The sequence below is a fragment of the Vitis riparia genome, unplaced genomic scaffold (assembly GCF_004353265.1).
Source record: "Vitis riparia cultivar Riparia Gloire de Montpellier isolate 1030 unplaced genomic scaffold, EGFV_Vit.rip_1.0 scaffold548_pilon_pilon, whole genome shotgun sequence".
Lineage (NCBI taxonomy): Eukaryota > Viridiplantae > Streptophyta > Magnoliopsida > Vitales > Vitaceae > Vitis > Vitis riparia.
The window spans coordinates 110,203-128,123 of record NW_023269700.1 but is presented as its reverse complement, the minus strand read 5'-3'; the positions used below and the strand labels follow the sequence as shown (position 1 = coordinate 128,123).

Sequence of the window (17,921 nt, the reverse complement as noted above, 5' to 3'; positions counted from 1 at the left end):
AAAGCAATTTTCAGAAAATATGCCAAACGGGTCGTAAGATTGCTTAATTTGGGTTCTTCTAAAAAAGATGAAAAATATTAAAATTTGGTTTTTAAATAATATAAAGATTTATTTAACTATAGGTTAAATTTCTTATTAAAATAAAAAAATTATTTAAAATTTTAATATTCTTATTCTGGTGAATATGTTACAATGATAAATACTTAGATATTATTTTTCAAACTTATGGTAATTTTAAATAACAATTAACCAAATTCCTTAAACTACTTTCTAATTAAATTTCCCTTTAATTAATTAAATTTCCCTTCAATTTGTAACTGTTGTCGTTATAGTGTGGGGCATAGCCTTGAGATTTACTTGTATTCTTAGGTTTTTTTTAATAGAGACTATTTGTTCCATGTCAAGTCATGTTTTCATGATTTTGAATTCATTATGGTTTTGGGCTGATCATTCTTTTGGTTTCTGCATGAAATAATATGATGTGGGATATGAGATTAACATCTAATAGTAACTGATATTTCTTTTTTACTTTTCTGCCTTAATATGAATCATTTTTTCCCGGCGCATGGATATGAGCATATTTTGTTTGATTTGAAGATACTTGATTTATAAGTACTTCTACAAAAGAATTGTATGTCATTCACTATAATAAATTAAACTTAAGTATTTGTTATTATGAAGATTGAGTTGTTAAGTGTTATTTGTACAACTTGTTTGGTTACCTATATTGACAGTTGTGACCTTATTTATGTGGGATTGTAGTTCAATTGGTCAGTGCAATGCCTTTGCAAGGCAGAAGCTGCGGGTTCAAGCCCCGTCAATCCCAACTAGACTAATGATAGGGTTGTGGGTCAAATGTTTTAGGAGTCATCCTCTTTTCATAATGTTCTTTTTTCTCTTTTACGTTACTTCGCTCAATTGCATTCTTATCTTACTAGATAATGTATTTGGGTTGTTCGAAATTTTCTTTTATTTATTTATTTTCCTTTTTTTCTCATAGGTTGGCTTGATTTATTGTACTTGACTTTGTACCTAGGTTTGAGTTATGAAAATCATGTATGTGGCAGTTTGTGGTTAAGAAATCATTGAGAGTCGTCTTATTGAATCATTGATATGGTAAAAAAACTCTTCACTTATGCCATTGTATTTTAAGCAGTTTGTGTTGTAGAATTGCTTTGTCTTTGATGGTAGATTTGTGTCACTTTCAAAAAATTTTCATCCCTACACAATCATTGTTGTATACCCTGTGCAACAAGAAAGAAATGATGTGTTTATATTTTTTTGTTGATAGTTGTTGTGATTCACACAATAATGAGTTACACTATGTGGTTGGGTTCAATAAGGGTGTTGGAAGTCTTAAAATGTGATTGCATTAAGTTTGCTTTGTTTGTTAACCTAAAACCCATGTTAGTTATTGGCGATTTAGGTCAATTTCCAACTGTAGCTTGGTGTCTTACTCTATAAGGAATAGAAAGAGGCGAACAAGGGTCCCACTAGGATTTCCCTTATGTAAACTGCATGCTTTAATTAATATTTAAATCGGCTATTAACAAAAGAAGAGGAAAAAAGGAAGCACTAAATCACAGTGGTAGAGCCAACTCTATTTTAGTAATCCACTACAAAAGTTGTTTGTTTCTTATTATTTTTGTGGTTTTCTTAAGAAATAATATAATGTGGAATGTGGGGTTTAATAAGTTCAAAGCTACGGCAATGACAAGAAGTGTGTGTTTTTTCTTCCCTGCCTTAATATGTAAATCAACTTATGCTTTTGTTGTTAGAGCAATTGGTTTAATCAATGTTGTTTTTAACAACCTATTTGGTACTTATATAAGATTGACATTTCTCTTGTTCTGCCCCTTAAGACAAGTAATCTCTATCTCCCTTTCATGATGGTGATGAACTTGTTAGATTTTCCCTTAGGTAGTATATAAGTTTTGGAGTTTGAATTTCTAGATAAATTTGAAAGATGAATTTCTGTATTAGTTTTTTGAAGTGCTTTGTATGCTAGTTTGGTTAAAAATTCATGTTAGATTCTTTTTTAAAGTTCATTGAATGCTAGTTTAGTTAAAAATTCATCTTAAGTTATTTTCTAAAGTTCTTTGAATGCTACCTTAGTTAAAAATTCATGATGTTTGATTATTTACCTTTGAGAGCTTGTTATTCTTTAGAAAAAACTTAATTGATTTTTGAGTCAAAATTTCTTTTACAAAAAAAGATCTTTTCTCCATCATGAATGAAAAGGTAGCCAAAAAGAAGGTCTAAGTTGATTTTTCCTTTCTTTTCAAATTGTTTTAAGTTATGAATAAAAAATCCCAACTTTTAGGTCTTTTGTTCGGAATTTCTTAATTTTCTTAGTTCCTTTTTTTCTCATCCTAAAATCAATTTTTTTTTAAAATAATTTAAATTATTTTCAAAAGGATTTGAATCATTTTCAAAAGTATTTGAATCATTTAAGGACTTTAAAAGAAATTTTGTTTTAGGTTTAGGGCAAAAATCTCACTTTCTTTTAAAAACATGCAACTCATTTCATACAAGTTGCATTCTCTTTTTGGTTTTCCAAAAACTTTGTTTTTATTTCGCATAAGTTTGAACTTGTGCCCCCAAACTAATGGGAATGTCCTTGGCCTTGGTAATCTTTTTCACTTGAGGTTGAGGATGTATGGGTTATGGAATATTGAATGAAGATTTGACACAACCCTACATAAAAGATATTTTAAAATTTATCCTTGCTACCAGTTTCAACTTAGCTAATGACCTTTTAGTTTGAAAATTTGTTTTAATTATTTTTGGAGTGTATTAAATTTTTTTTTCCACAATTGTGTGATGTTACTCACTTCTTGAAATTGATTCTAGAATGTTATTTGCATCGAAAAAGCTTTTCCCAAAGTTGATTTATTTAGTTGGTTATATACCTTGTATAGCTGATGTCTTTGTAAGTTCATGCCATGCAGATATTATGCTCTCGTAATTGCTTGTCATCATCTTTTATCCTAGCTTCTCCATTTGTATTGAAAGTGCATTGCGTTAAAGATATGCTCTTCAGGTACACTCTCCACCATTCACTTCTTTTTAGTTACATATGAAATGTTTTGTGTGAACCATACCATGTTTGATATTGGCGTTGAGTGCCTTGATGTTTGTTTGATTTTTGCTGATGAGATGCATGCTATATATTTTGTTGTTTGAATTAACTTCAGTATCTTGTAATAGCACTTTAAATTGCAGTCCAGGTACGCATCTTACTCTTCCTTTATGGTCTAACTTGAATCATTTGTTTAGCATGCTTAATATGTTATTGGAATTTAAGTAATCATCATTAGTCTTCCTTGATTCCCTCTATTAATCACTTAATTGTCTTACTTCCCTCAACTTAAGTAACCTGATTATTGGACCTAGACTTGGGTTTATTATTTCAAAGGCATGTTTTTTCAAAAGTTTAAGGTGTCATTTTTCTTAGGGTTTTAATTTCTTATAATATTTTCCCTATAAAAAAATAAAAATAAGTGGCATGAGAACTCCAAATTTTAATAAAATATCAAATTTTCACAAATAAAAAATGAGTCTCGTTGTCGAGTGGGGACGCAAGTGAGAAATGCAAGTCCATAGTAACCCCCTTCCTGGACTTTGTTTATGGCACCTTCTTTCATTCAGTTTCATTAGAGTACCCCCCATCCTTAACATTGTTTAGGGCACCCCCTTTTCCTTGAGGTTTTTTTTTTGGGCATCCCCCATAGTTTGTTTAGGACATCTCCCTTTCCTTTAGTTTGTTTAACTCATTCCCCTTCATTAAGTTTGTTTAGCATCACCCTTTCCTTTAGTTTATTTAGGTCATTTCCCTTTATTAGGGCATCCACCTTCCTTTAATTTGTTTAAGGCATCTCCTTTCTTGGAGTTTCCATAAGTCATCCTATTCCTTTGAGTTAAATTAGGGAATCACCCTTCCTTTATTTTCTTAGGTCATCTGTCACACCCCGGTTTTTGTTATTCTTCAAACTAAACAATTAATACTCAAATAAAGTATAAGAGCTCTCAAAAATTTAAATGCTGAGTTTCTACTTGATTTTGTGCAAAAAGAGGATACTCAAAACTTGTTATAAAGAGTACATCTTGTATTAAACTTTATTACTATAGTTAATAAAATATGTTTTGTTTCACAAAAGAAACTTGTACTACATTAATTTACATATACCAAAACCCCATTGTTCACTACGGGTAGCCCATACTACAAGTGTGTACCTGACAAATATATATATTACATCATTCCTATAAAAAGATTCAGTCTTTGATACAAAAGGCAAGACCTCAAAAGACTTTCAATGCGAACAAATAGCATCCAATCACAGTAAAGCATTGCTCAAGCATTATTTCCTGCATAGGTCTTCTGACCTGCATCCAGAGGTGGAAGGGATAAGGTGAGTTTAAACTTAGTAGGAACGTTTATAACCATCCTAAGCATACCCTTAAAAACCTTGAATTAAATGTTTAATAACATGCATGATAAACATTTTATAACCATTAACAAATGTGTAATCATGTCAAACATGTATGCATGTGTTTTTGCTAGTTTCATCTTTGTTTTTCCTCATCCATCCTTTCACAACCGATAAATTGCTAACCCCCACCAATCTACACATCAGATATCGGTGCTCCACAAGATACTCGATTAATATAATAATGACTATTCTGGGACATCACCCAAGGTCAAGTCATACCTCGTGTCTTTTGGGACTCATACCAAGGGCAGGACCAATCCTGTGTCTTTAGGGACTAAAACCCAAGGGCCCCCATACATCCACATCGGAGTGTCTTCCTTGAGGGCTTTAGGGACTTTCACCCAAGGACCCACGGTCCCATATAAACAATATATCAAATGATAATACCTGTAGCATCATATAAACACTTCCCACCAATCAATTCTCTGAATATCATCCTGTGATAATTCCATATCCTTCGTGCAATGCAACCACACATTAAAATGACATTTCTACAACATAGAACCATGAATCTTCATACCAATATACATTCCAATATCATGGTAACATTTTAATGCAATAAACCGAGATGCAATGACACATTAAAATATTTTATGAAATCATAAAAATAACATGAAATTCCAACAAATGATTCAAGGAAAGAAATCAGATACACCATAGAATAGCATAAAATTCCCTACCTTACATGAGTTTCCTTTTTGTGTTTATTTTATGTAGGTGATCTTTGCCTATTACGAGGAACTGAAATGACACAACATAATTTAGGTTTTCTAACCATTAAAATTTATTCAATTAAAACTTATGAAATTTTCCTTTCTTACTAATTTTTTACAACTTACTATTGTTAAATTTTTTTTAATGCTCATATTCCCCAATTAATTACCAAACACTAATTCTTGTGATTTTCTTAAAGCCTAGCCTATTAACAAATCCCAAGTGTCCAAACAACCTAACTAATTACATGTTTGCTAATTTTTTTTTTCAGTCAAACCAAATTAAACAAAGATTCATGCTGATTTTACCATTAATAAAATACTTAAGCTAAAATACTTTCATCTTTAATTAATTGTGATTTTTAACTAAAACGGGTTTATAGCTAATTATACTCAACTTTTACACAAATTTTACTGTTAATTCTTTTCAGCATGCCATTAGGAACCAAAATAAATGAAAATTACAAAATTGAACAACTTGCTTACCTCAAATCTACACTTTCTCTCTCTAGATCCTCTCTCTAACCCAAGTTGCTGCAGGTGAACTGGTGCAAAACGAGCTGTAGCCGCTTTTAAAGGGGTCTCCATGCAACCAAGCACGAGGTGGTAGGCCACATGGCTACCACCAATCCACCCAAGTATGAGGTGGCATTCCACTAACTTCAATTTCCCAATTTTGCACTTTAGTCCTTTAAGTTATAAAAAATAAAACCCATAATTGCCCATTAGCCCTTTAGGTTTTCATAACCCTAATCAATCCCTAAGAACCTAATAAGCATGCTTAGGTCATTAACTAATCTCAATTAACCTTAATCAAACTTTAATTCATAATTAAATAGGATTAACACTAAACTAGTTTTAATATTTAATTAAGCACGTTTAAAGTTAAGTACTAAGATAATCATTATCGCCTATTTAATTCATTAGTACTAAATGTTACATCATCCCTCTTCATGGAGTTTTTTTTTTTTTTCAATTCATCCTTATTTCCTAATTTTGTTTATGACATCACCTTTCCTAGAGTTTCTTTAAGGCATCCCCTACCCTTAGTTTGTTTAGGTCATCCCATTTCCTTGATTATTATTAGGGAATCTCCCTTCGTTGACTTTGTTTAGGACATCCCTTTTTTTTTTACTTTTTTTTTAGCATCCCCCTTCCTTGAGTTTTTATAGGGCATCCATTTTCCCCGAGTGTTATCATGACACCCCCCCTTCCTTTAGTTTGCCTGGGCCATGGGGTTCCTTTAGTTTTCTTAGTGCATCACCCTTCCTTCACATTCTTAGGTCATTCCTCTTCATGGAGATTGTTTAGTTCATTCCCCTTCCTAGAGTTTGTGTAGAGCATTCGCCTTAGTTGAATTTGTTTAAAGCCATCCCTACTAAGTGTTTATTCAGTGCACTCCCACTTCTTTAAGTTTTATAGGGCATCCACCTTCTTAGAGTTTTTTAAGGACATCTCGTGTCCTTGAATTTGTTTATGGCATAGAGTTTCATTAAGGCATCCTTTCCTTTAGTTCTTGTGGGGAATCCCCTCCTTCCTTGATTTTCTCTTGGACATCCCCTTTCCTTTAGTTTGTTTAAAGTATTGTCATTCCATGAATTTGTTTAGGGCATTCCCCTTCCTTTAGTTTGTTTAGGGCATCCCTATTTCTTGAGTTACATTAGGGCATCTCCCTTTCTTGAGTTTCTTAGGTTAATCTTCTTCATGGAGACTGTTTAGTTCATTCCCTTTCTTGGACTTTGTGTAGAGCATCCCCTTTCCTTAAGTTTGTTTAGGACATCCCCTTTTCAATAGTTGATTTAGTGCACTCCCACTTTCTTGAGTTTTATAGGGCATGCACCTCCTATAGTTTGTTCAACACCTCCCATTTTCTATATATTTTTAGCGCATCTCTCTTCATTGAGTTTGTCTAGGGAATCCCCTTTCTTGGAGTTTGTCTATGACAATTACTTTCCATCACTATTATTAGCACATCCCCCTTTCATTAGTTTTCTACGACGTCCCCCTACCCCTTGAGTTGGTTTATGGTATACCCTCTTGGAGTTTGTTTAGGACATCTTCCTTTCTCCAATTTGTTTAGGATATATTCCTTCAGTGACTTTGTTTAGGGCATCTCCCATACTCAAGTCTTATAATGGCATTCCCCTTCCTTCACTTAGTTATGGCATCCCACTTGGGCATCCCCCTTCCTTGACTTTGTTTATGGGATCCGCCTTACTTTAGTTTGTTTAAGGCATTCCCCATCCTTGAGTATGTTTAGGGAATCCCCCTTCATTGAGTGTTACTAGGGCATCTCCCTTCCTAAACTGTTATTAAGGAATCCCCCATCCATTAGTTTGTTTAGGGCATCCTCGTTCCTTGAGTTTCTTAGGGCACCCCTTTCCCTTGAGTTACTTTAGGGCTTCACTTTCCTTAAGTTTCTTAGTCTCTTTTCATGAAGATTGTTTAATTCATTCTCCTTTTTGGAGTTTGTGTAAAGGATCCCCCTTGCTTCAAGTTTGTGGCACCCCCCTTCGAAGAGTTGATTTAGTGCACTCCCACTTCCTTAAGATTCATAGTGCATCTGCCTCTTGGAGTTTGTTAAGCCCCTCCCTTTTTTTGAGAATTTTTTTTTTTGGCACATCTCCCTTTGTTGAGTTTGTCTAGGGCATTTCCCTTCTTAGAGTTTGTTTACGGCGTCCGCTTTCCCCGAGTTTTAATAGGCCATCCCCCTTCCTTTAGTTTGTTTATGCATCCATGTTCCTTGAGTTTCCTTAGGCCACCCCACTCCCTTGAGTTACATTAGGGCGTCACCCTTGCTTTAGTTTCTTAGGTCATTCTTTTTCATGGAAATTTTGTAATTCATTCCCTTTCCAAGAGTTTGTTTAGAGCATCCCCCTTCCTTGAGTTTGTTAATGACATCCCCTTCCCAAATTTTGTTAAGAGAATCCCCCTTCTTTGAGTTTCATTAGCGCATCTTCATTGAGTCTTGTTAGCACATCACTTCTTTGAGTTTGTTTACAACATTCTCCCTCCATATCTTTGTTTAAGGCATCCCCTTTCCTTGAGTCTTATTAAGACGTCCCACTATCCCTTAGTTTCTTTATAGAATATCTATTCCTCAAGTTTGTTTAGTGTTTGTGCCCTCTTCCTTGAGAATTTTTTTAGTGCATCCCCTTTCCTAGAGTTTGTTTAGGGCAACCTAATTCTTAGAGTTACTTATGGCATCTCTTCATTTGATTATGTTTAAGGGAACCCCCATCCTTGAGTCTTCTTAGGGCATTCCCCTTCCATGAAGTTCCTAATGGCAATGCCTTTTTTTGAGTTGTTTTAGGGCATCCTCCGTCGTTGAGTTTGTATAGGGCAACCTCATATTTTTTGTTTCTTTAATGCATGGACCTTCTTCGAGTTCATTTAGGGAATGTGATTTCATCGAGTCTTATTAAGGCATCTTTTTCCATTATTTTGTTTAAAGCGTCCCCCTTCATTCAGTTAATTTATGGCATCCACCTTCCTAATCTATGTTTAGATCATCCCATTTCTTCAATGTTATTAAGGCATCTCCTCCTACCCATCCCATAGTTTCTTTGTAGCTATTCCTTGCATTTGTTTAGGTTATGCCCACATCCTTGAGTATGTTTAGTACATCCCCCTTTCTTGAGTTTGTTTAAGGGTATGCCCTATTCCTTGAGTATGTCCTTAAGTTTGTTTAGGGTATTCCCCTTCATTGAGTTTATTTAGGGCATCCTCTTTCCTTGAGTGTTATAAGGGTATTCCCATTCCTCTATTTTTTTTCTTTTAAGGATATTCATGTTCATTGGGCTATCAAACTACCTTGATTTACTTAGTCCATCACCCTTCTTTAAGTTTCTTAGGTCATCCATCTTCATGAAGATTTTTAATTCAATCCCTTTCCTAGAGTTTATTTAGACCAACCAACTTCCTTCAATTTTGTTAGGGCATACCCTTTCCTAGGGATTATTTAGTAGACTCCCACTTCCTTTAGTGTAGTAGGGCATCCCCATCTAGTAGTTTGTTTAGCGCAACTCCATTTCTTGAGGTTTTTTAGCACAACTGATTTGGATGGGATTGGGCATCCCCCTTGGTAGCGTTTGTTTGTGGCATGCCCTTTCTATGAGTCTTATTAGTGAATCCCCCTTCTTAATATTCATTTACAACGTTCTTCATCCATTGGCTTTTTAAGGGCCGCTTACTCGAATTTGCTTAGAGCATCCCCCTTCCTTGACTTTGTTTAGAGAATTCCCTTCATCAAGTTTATTAAGGGCATCCTTTAGGGCATCCCACTTCCTTAAGTTGGTTTAGGGTATCCTTCGTCCTTCACCCCATAATCAGGATGGCATCCTATGTTCCTATCTAAACATAATCATTTGTTCTCGAGATTCCTCATCATTGAAACGCCATTCATTGTTCTATTCATTTTCATTCTTAGTTTGTTTAGTTTCACATCGTTGAGATGTCATCCTAGGTTCTAAGCTAATTCGTTTGTCTTTTGATTGCTCATTATTGGACCATAATTCTTGGTTCTATCTCTGTTCATTGTTAGTTCCTTTAGTTACCCCGTCATTGGGTTACTATCCTAGTTTTAATATGAGTTTATTCGTTTGTTCCCTCTTATTTCTCATCACTAGGACGTCATCCTAGGTTCTATCTATATCCAATTTGAGTTAATTTTGTATCCGATCATTTGCATACCATCCTAGGTTCTACCTAAGCTTAGTTGGTTGTTTGTTCTGTTTCTCATCATTGTGACGTCATCTTAGTTTCTATCTAGGTTTGTTCTTAGTTCCTTTGGGTTCTAAACATTTGGATGCAATCCTAGGTTCGACCTATGTTCATTGTTCATTCCTTTGGTTTCCTACCATTGTGAACTACCTAAGCTTATTCGTATGTTCATTTGTTTCTCATTTCCAAACATTTGGATGCAGTCCTAGGTTTAGCCTATGTTCATTGTTTGTTCCTTTGGTTTCCTATCATTGTGAACTATCTAAGCTTATTTGTATGTTCCTTTGGTTTCTCATAATTAGGACGCCGTCCTAGGTTCTGTCATTGGTCATTCTAACTTCCTAAGGTTTTCCTAAGCTTATTTCTTTGTTCTTTTAGTTTCTCATCATTGAGATATCATCCTAGGTTCTATCTGTGCTTAATTTTAGTTCATTTGGTTTCAAATTTTTGGGCATCCCACTTCCTTGAGTCTTATTAAGACATCCCATTGTCCCTTAGTTTCTTTATAGAATATCTATTCCTTGAGTTTGTTTAGTGTTTGTGCCCTCTTCCTTTGGAATTTTTTTGGTGCATCCCCCTTCCTAGAGTTTGTTTAGGACAACCCGATTCTTAGAGTTACTTATGGCATCACCATTTGATTATGTTTAAGGCAACCCCCATTCTTGAGTCTTATTAGCGTGTGCTAGGGCATGGGTGTTTTGTATCCATTGAGCAAAGATGGGTTGTACTTGTATAGCAGTATTTGAAAACATATCTTGAGGATGCCCTAAAGTGCATATCATATTGCCTAGGATAATGAGCATAAGAGCTAAAGGGCTATTATTGTATCAGCCCTCCGATAGGTTATGCTAGTTTTTTCCCCTTTCCTTTGTCCAAAGGACCCAAAGGGCCCGAAGCACCTTAACAAAGGGTAGAACCTGAGAAACCTTGAAGTAGAATACCTGATACAGAGTGGAACTCCCTAGAAAGACTTAAGGTTGAAGACCGAAGCAGAAGTGATACACACCTTCCATGAGTTTCCTAACGGCAACGCCTTCTTTTAAATTTGTTTAGGGCATCCTCCATCGTAGAGTTTATTTAGGGCAACCTCATCTTTTGTGTTTCTTTAATGCATGAACCTTCCTTTAGTTCATTTAGGGAATGTGATTTAATCGAATCTTATGAAGGCATCTTTTTCCATTATTTTGTTTAAAACATCCCCCTTCATTCAATTAATTTATGGCATCCACCTTCCTTATCTATGTTTAGATCATCCCCTTTTCTTCAATGTTTGGATTGGGCATCCCCCTTGCTAGAGTTTGTTTGTGGCATGCCCTTTCTATGACACTTATTAGTGAATCCCCCTTTTTAATGTTCATTTTTGACGTTCTTCTTCCATTGGCTTTTTTCATGGGCATCCCGCTTACTCAAATTTGCTTAGAGAATCCCTCTTCCTTGACTTTGTTTAGAGAATTGCCTTCATCAAGTTTATTAAGGGAATCGTTTAGGGCATCCCTCTTCCTTAAGTTTGTTTAGGGTATCCATCGTCCTTCACCCCATAATCATTTGTTCTGGAGATTTCTCATCATTGGAACGCCATTCATAGTTCTATTAATTTTCATTCTTAGTTTGTTTAGTTTCACATCATTGAGATGCCATCCTATGTTCTCTCTAAGCTAATTCGTTTGTTCTTTTGATTGCTCATCATTGGACCATAATTTTTGGCTCTATCTCTGTTTATTCTTAGTTCCTTTAGTTACCTCGTCATTGGGTTACTATCTTGGTTTTAAACGAGTTTATTTGTTTGTTCCCTCTTATTTCTCATCACTAGATGTCATCATAGGTTCTATCTATATCCAATTTGAGTTAATTTTGTGTTCGATCGTCTGTATACCATCATAGGTTCTACCTAAGCTTAGTTGATTGTTTGTTATGTTTCTCATCATTATGATGTCATCCTAGTTTCTATCTCGGTTTGTTCTTAGTGCCTTTGGGTTCTAAACATTTTGATCCAATCTTAGGTTCAGCACATGTTCATTGTTCATTTCTTTGGTTTCCCATCATTTTGAGTTATCTATGGTTATTCGTATTTTCGTTTTATTTCTCATAATGAGCATTCCATCCTATGAGTTTGTTTAAGTGTATGCACTATTCCTTGAGTATCTTCAAGGCATCCTCCTTCCTTGAGTTGTTTTCGGGCATCCTCTTTCCTCTAGAGTTATAAGGGTTTGTCCATTCCTCTATGTTTTTAGGACATTTATGTTCATTGGGCTATCAAACTACCTTGATTTACTTTAGTCCATCACCCTTCCTTCAGTTTCTTAGGTCATCGATCTTCATGGAGATTTTTAACTCATTCCCTTTCCTAAGAGTTTTTTTAGACCAACAACCTTCCTTCAATTCTTTTAGGGATACCCTTTCCAAGGGCTTTCTAAGAAGACTCCCACTTCCTTAGTGTAGTAGGGCATCTCCATCCAGTAGTTTGCTTATCACAGCCACGTTTGTTAGGATTAGGCATCCCCCTTGGTAGACTTTCTTTGTGGCATGCCCTTTCTATGAGTCTTATTAGTGACTACCCCTTCTTAATGTTCATTTACAACATTCTTCTTCCATTGGCTTTTTAAGGGCATTCGGCTTACTCGAATTTGCTTAGAGCATCTCCCTTCCTTGACTTTGTTAAGAGAATTCCATCATTAAGTTTATTTAGGGCATCCCACTTCCTTAGGTTTGTGAATTATCGAAGCTTATTCGTATGTTCCTTTTGTTTCTCATCACTAGAACACCTTCCTATGAAGTTGTTTAAGGGTACACCCCATTCCTTTAGTATGTTGAGGATATCCTTCTTCCTTGAGGTTCTTTCGGGCATCCCCTGCCTTGAGTTTGTTTAGGGTATTGCCCTTCATTGAGTTTATTTAGGGCATCCTCTTTCCTTGAGTGTTATTAGGGTATTCCCATTCCTCTATTTTTTTTTTAAGAAAATTGCTGTTCATTGGGCTATCAAACTTTCTTGATAAAGTCCATCATCTTTCCTTGAATTTCTTAGGTCATCCATTTTCATGGAGATTTTTAATTCATTTCCTTTCCTAGAGTTTGTTTAGGCCAACCAACTTCCTTCAATTCCTTGAGGGCATACCCTTTCCTAGGGATTATTAAGCAGACTCCCAATTCCTTTAGTTTGGCCAGGGCATACCCATCTAGTAGTTTGTTTAGCGCAACTCCATTTTTTGAGGATTTTTTTAGCACAAACACTTTTGTTGGGATTGGCAATCGCCTTAGTAGAGTTTGTTTGTGGCATCCCCTTTTATTACTAAATCTGCCTTCCTAAGGTTCATTTAAGATGATGTTCTTCCATTGGTTTCTTAAGGGCATCCCGCTTGCTTGAATTTGCATAGCGCATCCCCTTTCTTTGACTTTGTTTAGAGAATTCCCCTCATTAATTTCATTAAGGGGATCATTTAGGGCATCCCACTTAAGTTTTTTTAGGGTATCCCTCATCCTTCACCCTATAATCAGAATGTCATCCTTAGTTCTATTTAAACATAATTATTTGTTCCAGAGATTGCTCATCATTGGAATGCCATTCATAGTTCTATTCATTTTCATTCTTAGTTTGTTTAGTTTCACGTCATTGCGATGCCATCCTAGGTTCTATCTATATCTAATTTGAGGTAATTTTGTGTCCGATCGTCTGCATACCATCGTAGGTTCTTCCTAAGCTTAGTTGGTTGCTTGTTATGTTTCTCATCATTGTGATGTCATGCTAGTTTCTATAAACGTTTGATCTTAGTCCCTTTTGGTTCCAAACAGTTGATGGAGTCCTAGGTTCGGCCTATGTTCATTGTTCGTTCGTTTGGTTTCCCTCCATTGTGAATTATTAAAGCTTTTTCGTATGTTCCTTTTGTTTCTCATCATTAGAACAACATCCTATGAATTTGTTTAAGGGTACACCCTATTCCTTTAGTATGTTGAGGACATGCTCCTTCCTTGAGTTGTTTTCGGGCATCCTCTTCCTTGAGTTTGTTTTGGGTATTCCTTTTCATTGAGTTTATTTAGGGCATCCTCTTTCCTCGAGTGTTATTAGGGTATGCCTATTCCTCTATTTTTTAAGAACATTCCTGTTCATTGGGCTATCAAACTACCTTGATTTACTTTAGTCCATCATGTTTCCTTGAGTTTCTTAGGTCATCCATCTTCATGGATATTTTTAATTCATTCCCTATCCTAGAGTTTGTTTAGGCCAACTTAGTTCCCTCAATTCTTTGAGGGCATACACCTTCCTAGGGATTACTTAGCAAAATCCCACCTCCTTTACAGTAGGGCATCCCTATCCAGTCGTTTCTTTAGCGCAACTCCATTTCTTGATTTTTTTTTTTAGCACAACTTTTTTTGGGATTGGCAATCGTCCTTAGTAGAGTTTGTTTGTGGCGTGCCCTTTCTTTGAATCTTATTAGTTAATCCTCCTTCTTAAAGTACATTTATGTTTTGTTCGTCCATTGGTTTTTTAAGGGCATCCCGCTTGCTTGAATTTTCTTAGTGCATCCCCCTTCCTTGACTTTGTTTAGAGAACTCCCCTGATTAAGTTTATTATGGGGATCATTTAGGGCATCCCACTTCCTTTCGTTTTTTTAGGGTATCCCTCGTCCTTCAACCCCTAATCAGAATGTCATCCTAAGCTGTATTTAAATAGAATCATTTGTTCCTGAGATTGCTCATCATTGGAATGCCATTCATAGTTCTATTCATTTTCATTCTTATTTTGTTTAGTTTCACATCATTTAGATGCCATCCTAAGTTCTATCTATATCCAATTTGAGTTAATTTTGTGTCCGATTGTGTGCATACCATCCTGGGTTCTACCTAAGCTTTGTTGGTTGTTTGTTATGTTTGTTCTTAGTCCCTTTGGGTTCCAAAGTTTTCGATGGAGTCCTAGGTTTGGCCTATGTTCGTTGTGTTTGTTTGGTTTCCCTCCATTGGGAATTATCGAAGCTTATTCGTACGTTCCTTTTGTTTCTCATCATTAGAACACCATCCTATGAATTTGTTTAAGGGTACACCCTATTCCTTTTGTTTGTTGAGGATATCCTCCTTCCTTAAGTTGCTTTCAGGCATCCCTTTCCTCGAGTTTGTTTAGGGTATTCCTGTTCATTGAGTTTATTTAGGGCATCCTCTTTCCTCGAGTGTTATTAGGGTATTCCCATTACTCTATTTTTTTTTTAGAATATTCCATTCCATTGGGCTATCAAACTACCTTGATTTACTTTAGTCCCTCATCTTTCCTTGAGTTTCTTAGGTCATCCTTCTTCGTGGAGATTTTTAATTCATTCCCTTTCCTAGAGTTTGTTTAGGCCAACCAACCTCTTTCAATTTTTATAGGGCATACCCTTTCCTAGGGATTACTTAGAAGACTCCCACATCCTTTAGTGTAGTAGGGCATCCCTATCCAGTTGTTTCTTTAGCGCAACTCCATTTCTTGATGTTGTTTTAGAACAACCACTTTTGTTGGGATTGGCCATCGTCCTTAGTAGAGTTTGTTTGTGGCATGCCCTTTTATTAGTGAATCCGCCTTCTTAAATTTCATTTACGATGATGTTCTTCCATTTGTTTTTGAAGGGCATCCCGCTTACCTTAATTTGCTGAGTGCATCCCCCTTCCTTGACTTTGTTTAGAGAATTCCCCTCATTAAGTTGATTAAGGGGATCGTTTAGGGCATCCCACTTCCCTAAGTTTTTTTAGGTTATCCCTTGTCCTTCACCCCAAAATCAGGATGTCATCCTAAGTTCTATCTAAACATAATAATTTGTTCTAGAGATTGCTCATCATTCGAACGCCATTAATAGTTGATGCGAATCTCAATCGACACGATTTGAGACTCAAGAAAGAGTATTGGAATAATTGCCCAAGAAAGCTAAAATACAGATTTTTTATAGAACCTTGACCCAACGTTTATAAGTGAAATGCGAACCAAAAGTATAAGTAACAGACCTTGACCCAATGATTATAATGGAATCACAAACCGAAAGTATAAGGTTTGAACGCCACAAGGAAGAATCCCTGATAAGTTCACAGTTTTTGAAGAACCAAATGAAGAGCAAAGCCTCACATTTTCTGATTTTTTTATTCAATAAAAATTATCCCCTATTACAATGAGTGCGTGCTATTTATATGTGATGAAAAAAACTTACTAAATATTAAAACCCTAAACTAAAAAAGGTACTAAATATTAAAACCCTAAATAAAGGTTGATTTGGTCTGAAATTAGCAGATCCAAAATAGGAAAATAGCTAAAAAAAAATGTTCTAAATAATATAAGCCTAAAATTAAGGTAGATTTGGCCTGAATTTAGAAGCTCTAGAATAGGAAATAACTGATATGAAGTTGGAAAGTCAATCAGTCATTAATCCATGCCATAAATCATGCCCAATCAAGCCAGATTAGCCCTCAATAGCTTGGATTAAATTTATTACACCTTCATCTTCCTTGGGGCCAAACTTGGAATGTCCTGCGTTATAATCAGCCCAAATCTCTTGAATTAGCCCATTAAGTGCTTCTTTGATCTTCTTAGATCTTGCTTTAGTAATAGGCCCAACTGGAACATGCAATGGATCCTTGAATGCTTGTTTATTCTCATCAATAGTTCTATTCATTTTCATTCTTAGTTTGTTTGTTTCACATCATGTAGATGCCATCCTAGGTTCTATCTATATACAATTTGAGTTAATTTTGTGTCCGATCATCTCCATACCATCTAGATTCTACCTAAGCTTACTTGGTTGTTTGTTGTGTTTCTCATCATTGTGATGTCATCCTAGTTTCTATAAAGGTTTGTTCTTAGTCCCCTTGGGTTTCAAATAATTCGATGGAGTCCTAGGTTCGACCTATGTTCATTGTTCGTTCATTTGGTTTCCCTCCATTGTTAATTATCGAAGCTTATTTGTATGTTCCTTTTGTTTCTCTTCATTAGAACACCATCCTATGTATTTGTTTAAGGGTACACCCTATTCCTTTAGTATGTTGAGGACATCCTCCTTCCTTGAGTTTGTTTAGGGTATTCCCCTTCATTGAGTTTATTTAGGGCATCCTCTTTCCTAGAGTGTTATTAGGGTATTCCCATTCCTTTATTTTTTTTTAGAACATTCCTGTTCATTGGGCTCTCAAACTACCTTGATTTACTTTACTCCCTCATCTTTCCTTGAGTTTCTTAGGTCATCCATCTATATGGAGATTTTTAATTCATTCCCTTTCCTAGAGTTTGTTTAGGCCAACCAACTTCCTTCAATTCCTTGAGGGCATATCCTTTCCTAGGGATTACTTACCAGACTACCACTTCCTTTAGTGTAGTAGGGCATCCCTATCCAGTAGTTTATTTAGCGCAACTCTATTTCTTGATGTATTTTTAGCACAACCACTTTTGTTGGGATTGGCCATTGTCCTTAGTAGAGTTTGTTTGTGGCATGTCCTTTCTATAAGTCTTATTAGTGAATACGTCACACCCCAATTTTTTTTTTTATTCTTCAAACTAAACAATTGATACTCAAATACAGTATAAGTGCTCTCAAAAAATTAAATGTTGAGTTCTTGCTTTATTTTGTGCAAAAAGAGAATATAGTTAACAAAATATAGTTCGTTTCTTAAAATAAACTTATACTATGTTAATTTACATATATCAAAACCTCATTGTTCACTACGGGTAGCCCTTACTACAAGTGTACTTGACAAGTACATATATTAGATCATTCCTACAAAGAGATTCAGTATTTAATAGAAAGGCAAAACCTCAAAAGACTTTCGATTGAGCAAACAACATCCAATCTCAGTAAAGCATTGCTCAAGCATTATTTTTTGCGTAGGTCTTCTGACCTGCATCTAAAGGTGGAAGGGATAGGGTGAGTTCACAACTCAGTAGGAAAGTTTATAACAATCCAAAGCATACCCTTATAAACCTTGAATTAAACGTTTAAAAGAATGGATGATAAACATTTTATGATTGTTAACAAATGTGTAATCATGACAAACA

The 17,921-nt window shown here is 35.4% G+C and overlaps 1 long non-coding RNA gene across 1 annotated transcript in view; it reads left to right on the top strand.

The window, feature by feature from the left end:
* The first annotated feature begins 1,079 nt into the window (after positions 1-1,079).
* The window catches only part of LOC117910040, a 32,059-nt gene continuing 15,217 nt past the window's right edge, over positions 1,080-17,921 (top strand). The window contains exons 1-2 of the long non-coding RNA XR_004650535.1: positions 1,080-1,116; positions 2,952-3,043. This is a non-coding gene — a long non-coding RNA (uncharacterized LOC117910040). The remainder of the gene's footprint in view (positions 1,117-2,951; positions 3,044-17,921) is intronic.